At 40.7% G+C, this 15,551-nt stretch overlaps 1 protein-coding gene across 7 annotated transcripts in view; it reads right to left on the reverse strand.

The window, feature by feature from the left end:
* The window catches only part of LOC132816471 (spermatogenesis-associated protein 13-like), a 241,377-nt gene that overhangs the window by 130,738 nt on the left and 95,088 nt on the right, over positions 1-15,551 (reverse strand). Inside the window, exon 1 of one of the 7 annotated variants that reach the window (XM_060826099.1) lies at positions 303-337. The exons of the other annotated variants lie outside the window; for them this stretch is intronic. The gene's annotated coding sequence lies outside the window, so the exon portion shown is untranslated. Of the gene's footprint in view, positions 1-302; positions 338-15,551 lie in introns of those variants that run through there. 7 annotated transcript variants of the gene reach the window in all.

The raw sequence follows: 15,551 nt of genomic DNA on the forward strand, positions 1-15,551 counted from the left end.
AGACCCCTTCATCCAAATACAACAAATCTACGGTCCATCATTACACAAGTTGTCAAGACGCAAACTGATCCCAAATCATCAATTCTTGAAATGTAATTAAATTGAACACAGTCTTTTGACAGAACATCTCCATTTTATTAAAGCATTAAACCCCACATGGTTAGAAAGTGTTAGAAAAAAACTCAGGAAAATTCATAATTTATTACAGTATAAGTAGCAAGGTTACTTTAAAGAAATACTCATATTGACAGAGATTTAATTTGCTCATCTTTAACATGAAACTGTTTCACGATCTAAATTACCTCACATGAAGTCTCCAAATCTTGTGAGGAAATACTTTTCGAAATGCACAGCTTTCAAATGGCAGGGAATGCTCAACCTGCATTTAAATAACTTCTTGTTCCTCGGACATATTCTTCGATTTAAATCTACTGCAATACTCCCAAGTGAGCTGCACAGCACTGAGACTCAGTAGGATATGTTGGCAGTAAGATGACTCCACCCACACAGTGGTGGGCGGTGTTGCAAGGCAAAGCATTTTAGAACGAAAAATATGCTTCATACTTTCCTTCAGTCATTTGGACCGGTAGTACGAAAGCACTTTGGCCTCCTTCAGCAATGTAGTAATGCATTATGTTTGTTTATATAGCAACTTCTGCAGTTGGACAAATTCTTTAAATACAATATTCTGAGAGGAGATATAAAACAAATTCACTTCACCAGTCTTTAATCTCTGGAGTGTGCACTGAGTTGTCAGTGTGGCAGGAAGTGATGCATTTCATGTGGCACAATTATATGTATTTGCTCTTATCAAATATATATTTTTGGTTTTGAGGCAGCCATTGATAAGAACTGGATTTGACTTGAGCTAAAATTAATTCAGTGTGTAGCTAGGTGAATTTTGAAATCTAAAATAATTAACAACATACTCTCAAGAAGTTTTGTGCAGTAGTTTAAACATGTACACAGACTTGTATTATGAAAAATCCACCACTGGCCCAAGAAACGTAACAAACACCCAATTTATACAAATGTTTTACTTCAGACTAAATTTGGACCACATTCAATAATGAAGGCAAAAGCTTTTTGTAAAAATCTGAAACAGCCTTTCCATTTTGAGAATGTTGTTCACGGCAGAATAATTAAAAATGATGTTTGCAGAGTTTGTAACTAAACTGCCAACAGCCAATAAGTTATAAAAGGCAATTGTGCAGGATTGCTGCTCTCTTTGATATCTGTCTTGGTCTCAAAATTGCTAGCTTTCTGCCAACATTTATTCTGAATTATGTAAGTGCAACAATATTTCAAGTTTCAAAAGTTGTATGCTAAGTGACAACTATCAAGTAGTTTCTCAGATTATGTCTTCAAAAGACCACAAGGAACAGAAGTAGGCGGTTTGGCCCATCAAGTTTGCTCCTGACCTCATTACAGCCTTGGACAAAAGAACTGGAATTCCAGAGGTGAGGCAAGTGTGACTGTCCTAAGCATCAAGGCTACATTTGAATGAGTCTGGCTTCAATACCCTAGCGATAGCAAAATGATATGGGAATCAGGGAAAAACTTTGTTACTTGGAGTCAGACTTGGCAAAAAGGAAGATAATTGTGCTTATTGGATGGGCAGTCATCTCAGCTGTAGGATACCTCTTCAGGAGTCTCTCCGGTTAGACATTTTCTAAATCAACTTGCTCAGATATGTTGTCTCACACTACTGGAGGAGGTGGGACTTGAATGAAGGTCACCTGGCTCTGAGGCTGGGACACTGCCATTGCTCCACAAGAGCCCTCTACTGTTTCTCAGTGTAATTCTATCATAAAGATTAGAAGGGGGAATGTTCACCAATGATTACACAGTGTTCAGCACCATTCATGACTCCTCAGACACTGTAGCATACCATACTGAAATTCATCAAGACATGGACAATATCGAGGCTTGGGCTAAAACATGGCATCAAACATACTCAACACAAATGTTAGGTAATTACCATCCCCCACAAAAGAAAATCTAACAAATCATTCTTTCACATTAGGTGGCATAATCAAATCTGAATGCCCCACTATCAACTTTCTGTGGGTTACCATTGACCAGAAACTGAACTGGACTAGCCACATAAACACTGTGGCTACAAGAGCAGGTCAGATGCTAAGAACCTTGCATCAAGTAATTCGCCTCATAACTTTCGAAAGACACTCTACCATCAAGGCACAAGTTTTGAGTGTGCTGGAAAACCCCCCCCGCCCCCCCCCACCCTTGCCTGGTAAGTGCAGCTCTAACAACATTAAAGATTCTTGACACCATTCAGAAAAAAGCTCACTTGATTAGCACAACATCCACAAACATTCATTCCTTTCCAACACTGATACTTAGTAGCAGTGTGTACCATCTATAAGATACCCTGCAGAAATTCAAAGCTCCTTAGACAGCACCTTCCAAACCTATCACCACCATCATCAAGAAGGACCAGCTCAGCAAATTCATGGCAATGCCACCACCTGCATGGTCTCCTCTAAGATGAATCATTTTGATTTGCAACTGTTTTATCGTTCCTTCAGTGTCACAGAGTTAAAATTCTAGAACTCCTCCCCTATGGCATTAGGGTTTACTGAAGCCAAACGCAGCAGTTGAAGACAGCAGGTCACCACAACTACCTCCTCCTTCTCAAGGAGGAATGGGTACAGGCAATAAATGCTAGCCTAACCAGCGATAACACATCCCATGAGTGAATACAAAAAACATCCACCATATTCCCTTAAGTAATTAAAACTTAAAGTGTTGAAGAAACTCAGCAGGAATGGCAGCATCTGTGCAGAGGTACAGAGGAACATTTGAGTCCAATAGAACTCTTCTACAGAACTGAAAGGTACTGGAAAATGGCAGGTTTTACACTGTAAACACAGAGGGGGAGGAGTAGCAAATGTGACAGATGTAAAGGAACACAGACCAAATGAAAAGGGAATACCAGTGGTGGTAAACGAGAAACTGAAGTGAAGCAAGAGCGTCAAGAGAAGCAAGTGGATCAGATATTTAGGGTACCCAGAATGAACGGTAAAGACAGTATTAAAAATACTAAAAAGAGATACTGACTAGACCTACTGTTTCTCTTTCCATAGATGCTGCCAATCCTGCTGAGTATATCCGTTCTTTTCCATTTCTGTTTCACATTTCCAGCATCCAGAGTATTTGCTTTTTACATTCCCCTCAGTAATTATTATTATTTCATCTGTTGAAATTAGAATGAGAATTCAAAATAAAAGTGAAGATTTTAAATAAAATGTTGTATCCTTTCCACCCTACCAGCATCCTAAATATGATGCTTGTAAGCAGCCTCTCAGATTAACCACATCAGGTTTTACTGAGGATGCCATATGAGGAGTGGTTAAGGACTTTGAGTTTGTGCTTGAAGGATGGAAATATGGTGTGGGGTGGGGGGTGCGAATACGGAGAGGTCTGCAAACAGTAAATGTGGAGATGAGGTTTCACTAGAAGAGACTAGGGCCCGACGGCACAGTTCTAAAGAGTCAACTGGTTTGAAAGGAATTTCTTAAACCAGAGAGGGTGGTTAAATCTATGGAACTCATTACAACAGAAGGCTGGGGATGTCAAGTGATGAGTAGGTTGCTGAGTAGGGTCACAGGAGAAAATCAGAAACGTTACAAACAGCAGATATTTAAAAAAACAGGATGAGTTATGAACTGAAATTGTTCAATACAACAAGTCCAGCAGTGCCTAATCAAAACAAAAGAGCAACTCCACCAGCAGCTGGAGTCCTCACCTGCATTGATTCTATTCACAATATTTCTGCTTGCATTACTTCTCCCTCCCTGTACCTCAGTATGGCCTCCCTTATCTGCATATTCCACATTACCAACCTCTACATCGAACAAATCATCAGTCGCCAACTCTACCACTTGCAGAGTGAGAACAACAAAAATATTTCTCTTCTACAGTTCAAAGTGACAGTCCCTCTGTATCACCTTAGTCCACTCCTCAGCACTAAAACTCCCTCTGCTTCTATGATACCTTCCCATGCAAGTACAGATGATGCAATGCCAGGCCTTTTAGAGTCAAAGATGTACAGCACAGAAGCAGACCCTTCAGTCCAACCCGTCCATGTCATCCAGATATCCCAACCCAATCTAGTCCCATCTACCAGCACCCGGCCCATATCCCTCCAAACCCTTCCTATTCATATACCCTAATCATATGCCTTTTAAATGTTGCAATTGTACAACACTCCACCACTTCCTCTGGCAACTCATTCCATACCCGTACCACCCTCTGTGTGAAAACGTTGTTCCTTAGGCCTCTTTTATATCTTTCCCCTCTCACCCGAAATCTACGCCCTCTAGTTCTGGATTCACGACCCCAGGGAAAAGACTGCATTTATCTTATCCATGCTCCTCAATTTTGTCAACCTCTATAAAAGGTCACCTCTCAGCCTCAGACGCTCAAGGGAAAACAGCTTCAGCCCGTTCAGCCTCTCCCTATAGCTCAAATCCTCCAACCCTAGGAACATCCTTGTAAATCTTTTCTGAACCCTTTCAAGTTTTACAACATCTTCCTGATGGGAAGGAGACCAGATTTGCACGCAATATTCCAACAGTGGCCTAACCAATGTCCTGTATAGCTGGAACATGATCTCCCAACTCCTGTACTCAATACTCTGACCAATAAAGCAAAGCGTGCCAAACGCCTTCTTCACTATCCTACCTACCTGCGACTCCACTTTCAAGGAGCTATGAACCTGCACTCCAAGGTCTCTTTGTTCAGCAACACTCCCTAGGACCTTACCATTAAGTGTATAAGTCCTGCTAAGATTTGCTTTCCCAAAATGCAGCACCTCACATTTATCTGAGTTAAACTCCATCTGCCACTTCTCGGTCCATCTGGTCAAGATCCTGTTGTAATCGGAGGTAACCCTCTTCGCTGTCCACTTTTGGTGTCATCTGCAAACTTATTAACTCTACCTCTTATGCTTGCATCCAAATCATTCATCTAAATGACAAAAAGTAGAGGACCCAGCACCGATCCTTGTGGCACTCCACTGGTCACAGGCCTCCAGTCTGAAAAACAACCCTCCACCACCACCCTCTGTCTTCTACCTTTGAGCCAGTTCTGTATCCAAATGGCTAGTTCTCCCTATATTCTGTGAGATCTAACCTTGCTAACCAGTCTCCCATGGGGAACCTTGAAGAACGCCTTACTGAAGTCCATATAGATCACGTCTACCGCTTTGCCCTCATCAACCTTCTTTGTCACTTCTTCAAAAAACTCAATCAAGTTTTCAAGACATGATTTCCCATACACAAAGCCATGTTGACTATCCCTAATCAGTCCTTGCCTTTCCAGATACATGTACATCCAGTCCCTCAGGATTCCCTCCAACAACTTGCCCACCACCAGCATTCTATTTCCTTCCATTTCACTATCCAGGCCTCAAACACTGTTCAGGTGAATCAGTAAGTGACTTGTGGTTCTTCCAATTTAGCTCATTCCTCAATATTGTGGAGAGCAAATGTAGGTTGAATGACCATTTAATGGAACACTTGTGGTCAGTTCCCAACTGGCTCCTAAGATTGCTTCCAATTGCTTGTTATTTTAATCCTTCCATCTACTGTTTCTTAATAGTCCATCACCCTCTTTTGTCTCACACCAATCAATTGTTATTTAATTTCTCCTACTGCATCTCAGGCCTGCCTTTTTGTTACTTCCCCAGCTTCTTTCCCTGCCTTTATACTGGCCTAAAAGTGATTAGGTTCTCTAGACTTTTCTAGTTCTTAGAGAAAATCACTGACCTAAAACATAAACTCTCATTATCGCTTCCTAGATGCTTCATGCTCTGCTGAATATTTCACCATTTTCTGTGTTATCTTTGGATTTCCAACATTCATAGTATTTTGCTTATAAATTAAGTGATAAATGAGTAAACTGACTGAAATTGAGTCATAAAAAAATGCCTGGCTAACTAAATTACCTTTTATTGTCAAGTAACAATAAAAGACCATCTATATGTTTATACTTAATTCTAAACTTGGCAAGTGCTCTCTTAGCTCACCAGCCACACACTGTATTAAATTAGTAAATTTGACATCTGCCTACATACACATGTTTTGATATTTCTGACGTGGTACTACACAGACTTGAAATAAAAACGCAATTGATATAACAGACCTAACATCTCATCTGTAATCCAAAACACTAAACCGTGTGATATCTTGACCATCTGTGCTATTTTAATTAAATGAAAGCCAGATTTTCTAATTACAAAAAAAATGAATTTTGTTTTGCATTTACGGTCTTTCAATAAATTCACAAATCTTAAAATTCTCTGGGATTGACTGAAAGCAAATAAAAAGAAGTTTACACAAGATTCCATAATTTCAGTTTCCTCAAAAGTATTTTGTGCACTTTCAACTGTAGATCAAGGTGGTTACTAACATGCTATACCAGCCTCCCCTTGCTATGCTCCAAGTCTAAATAGTCTGCTAAATTAAAAATAAATTTATTCTCTAACGATAAACACAGATGTAATGTTCACTGTAGCTTGATCTCCAATCTTGATGAGTTAAGACTTTTTTTTTGCAAGGACACGGTCATTGGAGTGTTACAATAAGCTTGAATATCCTGTTCAGAGAGAAAAAAACATCAGTCAGAATAATTGACTGATTTTTGTCTAATAGCTCCTGCTGAAAATAAACATGTACTGGAATTGTGGATGAGGACAACATCAGGCTCAGTTTGATCACATACTACTCCTCACTGGCCACGCATTTAGTTCATGCTGGTTTGGACCTCCCACCTCTACATTCAAGTGTTTTTCCCCCTCAAATTTAACTTAATTGTTGCAATCATCAACATTGCATTTAAACACTGTTGGTTAGAATGATGTAGTGTAACTTTTTTGCCTAGTGCCAGCTGCATGCCTCTTTTGTTGCCTATACAAAGTGTATCATGGTGTTGTACTGGTCCAGAATGTCTGAACAAAATCATCATGATATTGGACAAAGAATTACATCAAACAAATGGCAAAGGAGGCAGCTGGTGCCTTACAGTCTACACAACTCTTGCTATTCCATCTATCTCATCACAACCTTTCAGCATTTCTTTCAATTCCTTCTCTCATGTACTGCGAGTAAACCTATCCATCTCCCTGTAAAATTTCAACAGCTTTCGTGGAGATGAATTTCCCATGTAAAAAAAATCCCACAGTTCCTTTCATAACAGTATTGTGGTGGACTTGCATCATATGGACAGCAGGAGTTCAAAGGCGGCAGCTCACTTTGAGCTTCAAGGGCAAAATGGATACACATTAAATAAATATGGTCTTATCAGCAATGGCTGCATTCTATGAACAAATTTTAAAAGTCTAGTTTCTTTTTGCAGGCATCCAAGTTTTCTGCTTCAACCACTTCCTGTGGTAGCAATTTTCACATTCTAAGTATCATGTTAAAACAAGCTTCTCAATTTCCCTGTTGAATTCATAAGGAACAGCATCACCTCTAGTTTTTGATTCTCCCACAAGTAGGAAACATTCCCTTCCACAGACACTCCAAACACATTTCCAATTTTAAACAGGGGGGGTCTCCAAATCTTGGCTTTTCCTAAAGAAAAAAAAAGTCCCATCCTGTACAATCTTTGCTAATCGGTGAAATCTTAGTTCTGGGAAGGAACCATCTTTGCCAATCTAGATTACACATTTTTCTAATGTTTCTTTATTCTTTTTGTGTACAAGAACATTCAAAAGGACTAAATGAAACATAATTAGAATGCTTCACTAATTTCAGTAGCTTCCCAATTATGAATTCTATATTCCTAGAAATAAATCTCAGTGCTTTGCTGGCATTCTAAATGCTTTGTTGTCAACCAATTGAGTTTCTAATGTCTGTGTACTTGTGCCTCAGATCCCTTTGTTCTTCTATGCCACTAGTTTCCACTTTAGAAGAACTGTCAGTGATACATTAGATTACTTACAGTGTGGAAACAGGCCCTTCGGCCCAACAAGTCCACACCGACCGGCTGAAGCGAAACTCACCCATACCCCTACATTTGTCCCTTACCTCACACTAGGGGCAATTTAGCACGGCCAATTCACCTGACCCGCACATCTTTGGACTGTGGGAGGAAACCGGAGCACCCGGAGGAAACCCACGCAGACACGGGGAGAACATGCAAACTCCACACAGTCAGTCGCCTGAGGTGGGATTTGAACCCAGGTCTCTGGTGCTGTGAGGCATCAGTGCTAACCACTGTGCCACTGTGCCGCCCCTGTATTTCTATCAAAGTTCATTACCTCATACTTATTGGTGTTTAAAGTTGATACTTTTTTTAAATTTAACTGCCCAATCTAAGTTTTCTACAGTATTCTCTCATTTTGATACTGAGCTATTTTAAACTCAAGTCAAAATTAATATAAATTATGAATAAGCGTTCCATCACTGATCCTTGCGAAAGCCCAATTTCGAACTACTTCCAATTTTAATTACTATTCTTTACATCTACTGTTTTCTATTTTAGAAAATTTGCTGTTCACTCAGCTACTTATTCCACGACTCCACATGTCCTTAACTTTGTAGCTATCATGTGAGTCTCTTACCAAAAGCATTTTATGGCATTTATTACATTGTCATTTGCTTTTTCAAATACCGCTTCAAAGAATTGCTTCAAGTTAATTAAGTGCTCTGCAAGAACTCCCCTTGAGAGACTCCTGTTCCACAGTGCTTTGGTAAATATTGTGGCTAGCCTTTCTCCTTATCCTCAAGTATCAAATGTTTTGGTGCCTAGTCAATGGGAATAATACCTTCTAGATCATCCAAGAACTCTCAGACATCGCTCTTAGTTGGCTGACTGAGTCACACCCATTTGTGCATCTGTACTTTCTTCTGATCTATGAAAGTAGCCTGAAGTAAATATTCTAGGCATTCTTCGCCCTCTTTTAAGAGTCAGGCACAAAACATTGTAACAAGAATATTCCCAGCTTAACAATTCTGGCAGAGAGTATCACAAGGTAAATACATTTTTTGCAAGTATGAGAGTTTTGCCATTGACAAACTTCCCAATCTCAACATCGGAGCCTGTGCCAGTGAACTTAAGAAACTTGCAAATGAAGAACAGCTTTCTGAATGGAACAGATAGGGAAGCAGGAACCTTAAATTGATTCCTCAAGACAACATCAGAATGAGAAGCAATTACGGTGTAAACAATGTTTGCAGTGAATTACCATTAATAATTAAGAACCAAAACGTACTTTTGGCAATAAAAAAAATCAAAGCTGGATTTTTAGAACAGTTTGGATAACGATTGCTCACAAAATCATACATTTGAGTTTGGCTTACACAACTGGAAACTAGCAGTTCACATTTACTTGTTGGGTTGCAACATTTTCCAAACTTACAGTCTGTGTTCATTTCTGTGTATTAACCATGTGCCAATTGACCACAGTGACTATAACATGCATGCTTGCTTCCCCACCCACAGATTGATTCAGACATCAACATTCCGTTGCGTTAACAAACAAAATCTCAACTACCACACATACCAGTTCTCTATCTAATGACATGCTCTTTCCAATACTGAATGGAACATATTAATGTCTTATTATGCAGAAAGTGAATCAGAATCATTGCAGAAAGTTAATACAAAACAATCCCCTCTACAATAGTGCAGGAGTCCCCTTAATTAATATTAACAGTAACAGTAAAGGACTTGGGGTGTATAAGTTGCCAGATATTGGCAAGTGTGTAGCCCTTACTGGTAATATGACCTGATTGCTAAACGTGCTACCCATGACATTCTGAGCCTCATGGATGCTCTGTAGTAAGTCCATCTGCAGCTCCAATGCTCCATGAAGCAAATCATAACAGCTGCAGCTGAACACACTTCCTGCAGACGTAGTCACCACAGACACTGGAAGTGTCTCTGATTTCACACATATGGGAGGAATATTCCACAGGGCTAGGCTCTCTTGCTGTTTTGAACCTTATCAACTAAATTAGTCTTCTCAACTACAGACAACAGTACAATAACTGATTACACAACTTAATCCGCTAGTCACCAATCCCGGGCCTTTTATGTCCACTCTCTATTTTGAGCAGACTACAACTTCAAAAACGTATTTTTAACTCTCTCCAGTTAACTACTCTGTTTGCAAACCTGATTCCTGAACAGCCAACCATGTCTGTAATACCCTTCTCAGTTCTACTGGCTGAGCCAACCTCTCTCAGAATCCACCTCTGTCACTTTTCACCAATATCCTCTGACAGATTATAGAAGAATGCATAAATAAAAGGGCTGCGATGATTGAGTGAGTGACTTCACAAACGAGACAGACAAGGTGGATGGTGAGTCTAAGGAGGGGTTTGTTGATATCTGTATCAATCTAAAAAATTGTGTAGTGTTTTGAAAAGCATTAAGGTAAACAAGTCCCCAGGACCTGATGGGATCTATCCCAAGTGCTGAGGGAGGTGAGAGAGGAAATTGCTAGGTCGTGGTATGAAATTTTTGTATCCTCTAGTCACAGGAGAGGTTCCACAGGACTGGAGAATACCCAACATTGTTCAAGAAAGGCAACAAGGATAATCTTGGAAATTATATGGTGGTGAGCCTTACATCAGTGGGAAATCATTGGAGAAGATTCTTAGGAATAGAATTCACTCAATTGGAAAATTATGGACTTATTGCGAGCAGGCAGCATGGCTTTGTGGGAGGAAGGTCATATCTCACAAACTTGATTGAAATTTGTTTTGAGGAAGTGACAAAGACAATGCAGCCACGTAGATGCTGTCTATGTGGGCTTTAACAAGGCCCTTAATGGCAGGCAGGTATAAAAAGTGAAGTCACACGGGATCTATAGTGAGCTGGCAAGATGGATGCAGAACAAACTTGGTCATAGATGACAGTAGAGGTGGAAGGGCATATTTCTGACCGGAGATCTGTTATTGCACATCTATATGTATAAATAAATGATGTGCAGAAGAACATAGGTGGGTAGATTAGCAAGCTTGCAGACAGAAAGATTGGCAAAACTGCAGATGGTGAAGAGGACTGAGGCTGGAGATTTGGGCAGAGAAATAGCAGGCAAAATTCAATCTGGACAAATGCAAGCTTATGTACAGAACTTTGGGAGATCCAATGCAGAAAAGTACACAGTAAATGGCAGAACCCTTAGTAGCATCAACATACACAGAGGGGTCTAGGCGCACGGGACCACAGTTCCCTGAAAGTGGCAACACAAGTAGACAAAAGGTGGTCAAGATGATGTATGGCATGCTTTTCTTCATTGGCTGGGGCATAGAGTATAAGAATTGGCAAGTCACGTTGCAGCTGCATACAACTTGAGTTAGGCCACATTTAGAATATTGTGTAAGATTCTGGTCACCACACTACCTAAGCGATGTGGAAGCTTTGGAGAGAGAGTACAGAAGAGGCTTACCAGGCTGTTGCCTGTTTTGGAGGGTATTAGCTACAAAGAGATTTGACAAATTTGGATTGTTTTCACTTGAACATTGCAGGATAAAAGGGCAAACTATTAGAAGTTTACAAAATTATGAGGGGCTTGGATAAAATGAATAAGCCAAACTACTTTCTCCAGGGTAGAAATGTCAATTATTCGGACATTGGTTTAAGGTAAAAGAGGGAAGTTTAAAAGGAGAAGTGAAGGATAAGTTTTTTTTAAAAAAGCAAGAGAGAGAAGTGCGTGCCCAGAATGCACTGCCAGGGGAGATAGTGGAAGCGAATACAATAGCTTAAAGAGACATCTTATACACATAGGGACAGAGGAATACAGCCAGAGAGGCAAAAGTCCTTAGTTTAGAAAGACATCATGTGTCAGCAGTCTTGACGGGCAAAAGTATTCCTGTGCTGTACTGACCTTTGTTCTTAAATGATTTAATGGTGGTATTCAAAATCACGAAGGACTTGAATATTTTCTCCTTTATTTCCAGTACCAGAAAAAGTGTAAGCAAGGGACACAGATTTAAAGTAGTTTAAAAATAAAAAGGAATAATCTAAAGTAAAACTTCTACAGGAGAGGGCTAACTTCAGTGGGATGAGACGGAGTAAAAATGGAACTAGAAGTTGATAGGAAAAATTATAATGCAACAGGCAGAGATTTTTAAAACAGGAAAGTTGGGTTACTAGGTATATTCCAACAATGGTGAAGTAGAGGGACCAAGCCAGAACTATTTGGAGAGTGATGGAGACATTTAAAAACAATAAAAGATGCACATCAGGTGAATTTATTCAGTGGAAACACATTAGCAGAAGCACAACACAGAAGCAGACCTTTCAGTCCAAGTCGCCCATGCCGACCAGATATCCCAACCTAATCTAGTCCCACCTGCCAGCACCCGTCCCAAATCCCTCCAAACCCTTCCAATTCATATACCCATCCAGATGCCTTTCAAATGTTGCAATTGTACGAGCCTCCACCACTTCCTCTGGCAGCTCATTCCCTTCGCCTTGAATATAAAAACCAGGATTATACTTCTGAGGCTCTAAAAGGCTCTGGTCATACCACATTTGGAGTAGTGTGCGCAGTTTTGGGCCCCATATCCACTCGTATGATCCCACATATAAAAATCTTAACATACGAGGATTGTTTGAGGACTCTTAGGTCTATACTCTCAGAGTTTAGAAGGATATTGGGGGGGATCCGATTGAAACTTACAGAATACTGAATGGCCTGGACAGACTGGATGTTGGGAAGATCTTTCCATTGGTACGAGATTAGGATCGGAGGATACAGCCTTAAACTAAAGGTAAGACCTTTTAGAACAGAGATAAGGAGAAACTTCTTCAGCCAGAGGGTGGTGAATCTGTGGAATTCACTGCTACAGAGGCTGTGGAGGCCAAGTCATTGAATATATTGAAGACTGAGATTGATATGTTCTTGATTGTCAAGGGGATCAAATGGTTAAAGGGGAGAAAACAGGAAAAATGGAGTTGAGAAACTTACAGCCATGGTTGAATGATGGAGCAGACCCAATTTGCTGAATGGCCTAATTTCTGCCCCTATGTCTTATGGTCTTAACTTAGGGCAATAGAGGAGCCTAGATTCTCTGAAAATTATCTCAAAATCCCAACAGAAACATTACAAAGAGGTGTTTCAACACTGTTCACGCCTTTTGATTAAAAATGAACCCAGCTCACTGAAATGCTCCGAGAACAGTCCTGGACATCGATGGGAGCCCAGGCAAAAACTCCAAATGACTGACCGTCCGTCTGCGCACACACTCTTCCCCACACTTTCCCTGGAATTCTACACAAGGGTGTACCCTAAACATCCCCCTTCCCCAGATAATCTCTCCAACATGGTCCTGTATAAGGCAAAGGTAGACCCTGTCAAAATGTTGCAGTAAAACGTTGTGCACACTATTTTGAGACTCTTTCTCCCCTCGCCCCTGCAGAAGGCAGTTGGAGTCTTATTGTTGTTGTTCAGTCCGGGGGTGGGGGCTGGGTGGGAATGTGGTCGGTGGGTGGGGGTGGACAGGGTTGAAAGATGGGGGCACAAGGATGCAGGGTTGGGGCAGTCGGAGGCGAGATTGGAAGGCAGAGGCTCACGCGCGGTGCTGCTGTCTAGTCTCCTAAATGGGCAGTGGACTTAGCAAGTGCTCACTGTGTCAATCCCATTGCACTGATGGCTTCAGCTATGCTGCAGGTCCCTTACACACAAATGTGTCCCAGCTCAGAAACAAACCCTGAGACAAGAGAGAGACAGGCAGCAAGGCGGGCAGAGCGATGAAAAAGGAAACTTCAGAAAACTCCAAGCCCCAGGAGAGGCACTAAATCAATTAACTGAATGAAATAGCGCCCAACCACCTTGCTCAGATAACCTGGGTTCCTCCGAAAGGTAGGAACATTGCCCAACAAATCACTGGAGAGAAAAAGCATTTATCTGATGCATTATCATATCTAAACAAAGTCACTAATTTCTTGAAATACAATGGAATTATGTGCAAAACTCAGTTCATTCAGGACTTGATGGGAGACAGATTGAGAGTACAAAGCAGCTTTTAACTATTATTGGACAGAGAAATGTCATTAAGGTGATGCTCAGTCTCATGGTAAAAATTAGAGATAATATTACTGAAATGAAGCATTCAAAATAAAAAAGGAAATAGCACCAATATTAGAACCCTAGATCACAGAGGTGATCATGCAAGGTTCAGTATAAGAGGGATTCAGTCATTGGTGCAGGCTGGATACAAGTGGAACACTAAGATCGCAGCTAATGAAGTACATTTCAAGAAATATAGTGAGATATACAGGCCCAACTTGTCCATGCTGACCAGAAAAATTAATTCAGCCATATTTGCCAGCATTTGGCCCCTATCCCTCGAAACCCTTCCTATCCATATACCCATCCAGATATCTTTTAACATGTTATAATTGTATCAGCGTCCACCATTTCTGCTGACAGCTCATTTCATACACATACCACCCTGTGTGAAAGAGTTGCTCCTTAGGTTCCTTTAGTTTTGGACTCCCTTACCCCAGGAAAAGACCTGGTCTATTTACCCAATCCATGCCTCTCATGATTTTGTAAACCTCTATAAAGATCACCTCTCAGCCCCTGACACGCCAGGAAAAACAGCCCAAGTCCAATTAAGCCTCTCTCTACAGCTCAAACGCTCCAAACCTGGCAACATTCTTGAAAGGGTTCAGAAAAGATTTACAAGTTTCACAACATCCTTCCTATAGCAGGGAAACCAAAATTGCACGCAGTGTTCCAATAGTGGCCTAACCAATGTCCTGTACAGCCACAACATGACCTCCCAACTGTTATACTCAATGACCTGGCCAATAAAAGACAAGCACACTGAATACCTTCTTCCCTTCCCTAACTATGTATGACTCCACTTTCAAAAGAAACTATGAACCTACTCGCCAGGGTCTCTTTGTTCAGCAACAATCCCCAGGACCTTACTATTTAGCATGCACGTTCTGTCTTTCCCAAATGCAACACCCCACATTTATCTAAATTAAACTTCAATTGCCATTCCTCAACCAATCTGATCAAGATCCCGTTGTAATTTGAGGCAACCTTATTCACTGTCCACTACACCTCCAATTTTGATGTAATCTGCAAACTTACTAACCATATCTCCTATGTTCATATCCAAATAATTCACGCAAATGACAGAAAGCAGTGGACCCAGCACCAATTCTTGTGGCACACCACGGGTCACAGGCCTCCAGTCTGAAAAGCAACCCTCCACCACCACCTTCTGTCTTCTACCTTTGAGCCGTTTCTGTATCCAAATAGCTAGTTCTCCCTGTATTCCGTGTGATCTAACCTTGCTTTCAGTGTTATCATGGTAATGTAGGAAATACAATACCAATTTTCTACAAACTACAATACAATAAATACCAAATTACGTTTTGGATTGAGACATTGGGATAACACATCTGATTTTTCAATACTACCATGGGATCATTTATATCTATCCAATAGGTCAATCTCGTCTTAAATTCTCGTCAGAAAAATGGCATGTCTAACAGTACACCACTCAGTTCTGCACAGCAGTGAACTTGAAGCCACGCCCTGTGGGACAAGG

This window comes from Hemiscyllium ocellatum, chromosome 6, assembly GCF_020745735.1.
Source record: "Hemiscyllium ocellatum isolate sHemOce1 chromosome 6, sHemOce1.pat.X.cur, whole genome shotgun sequence".
NCBI lineage: Eukaryota > Metazoa > Chordata > Chondrichthyes > Orectolobiformes > Hemiscylliidae > Hemiscyllium > Hemiscyllium ocellatum.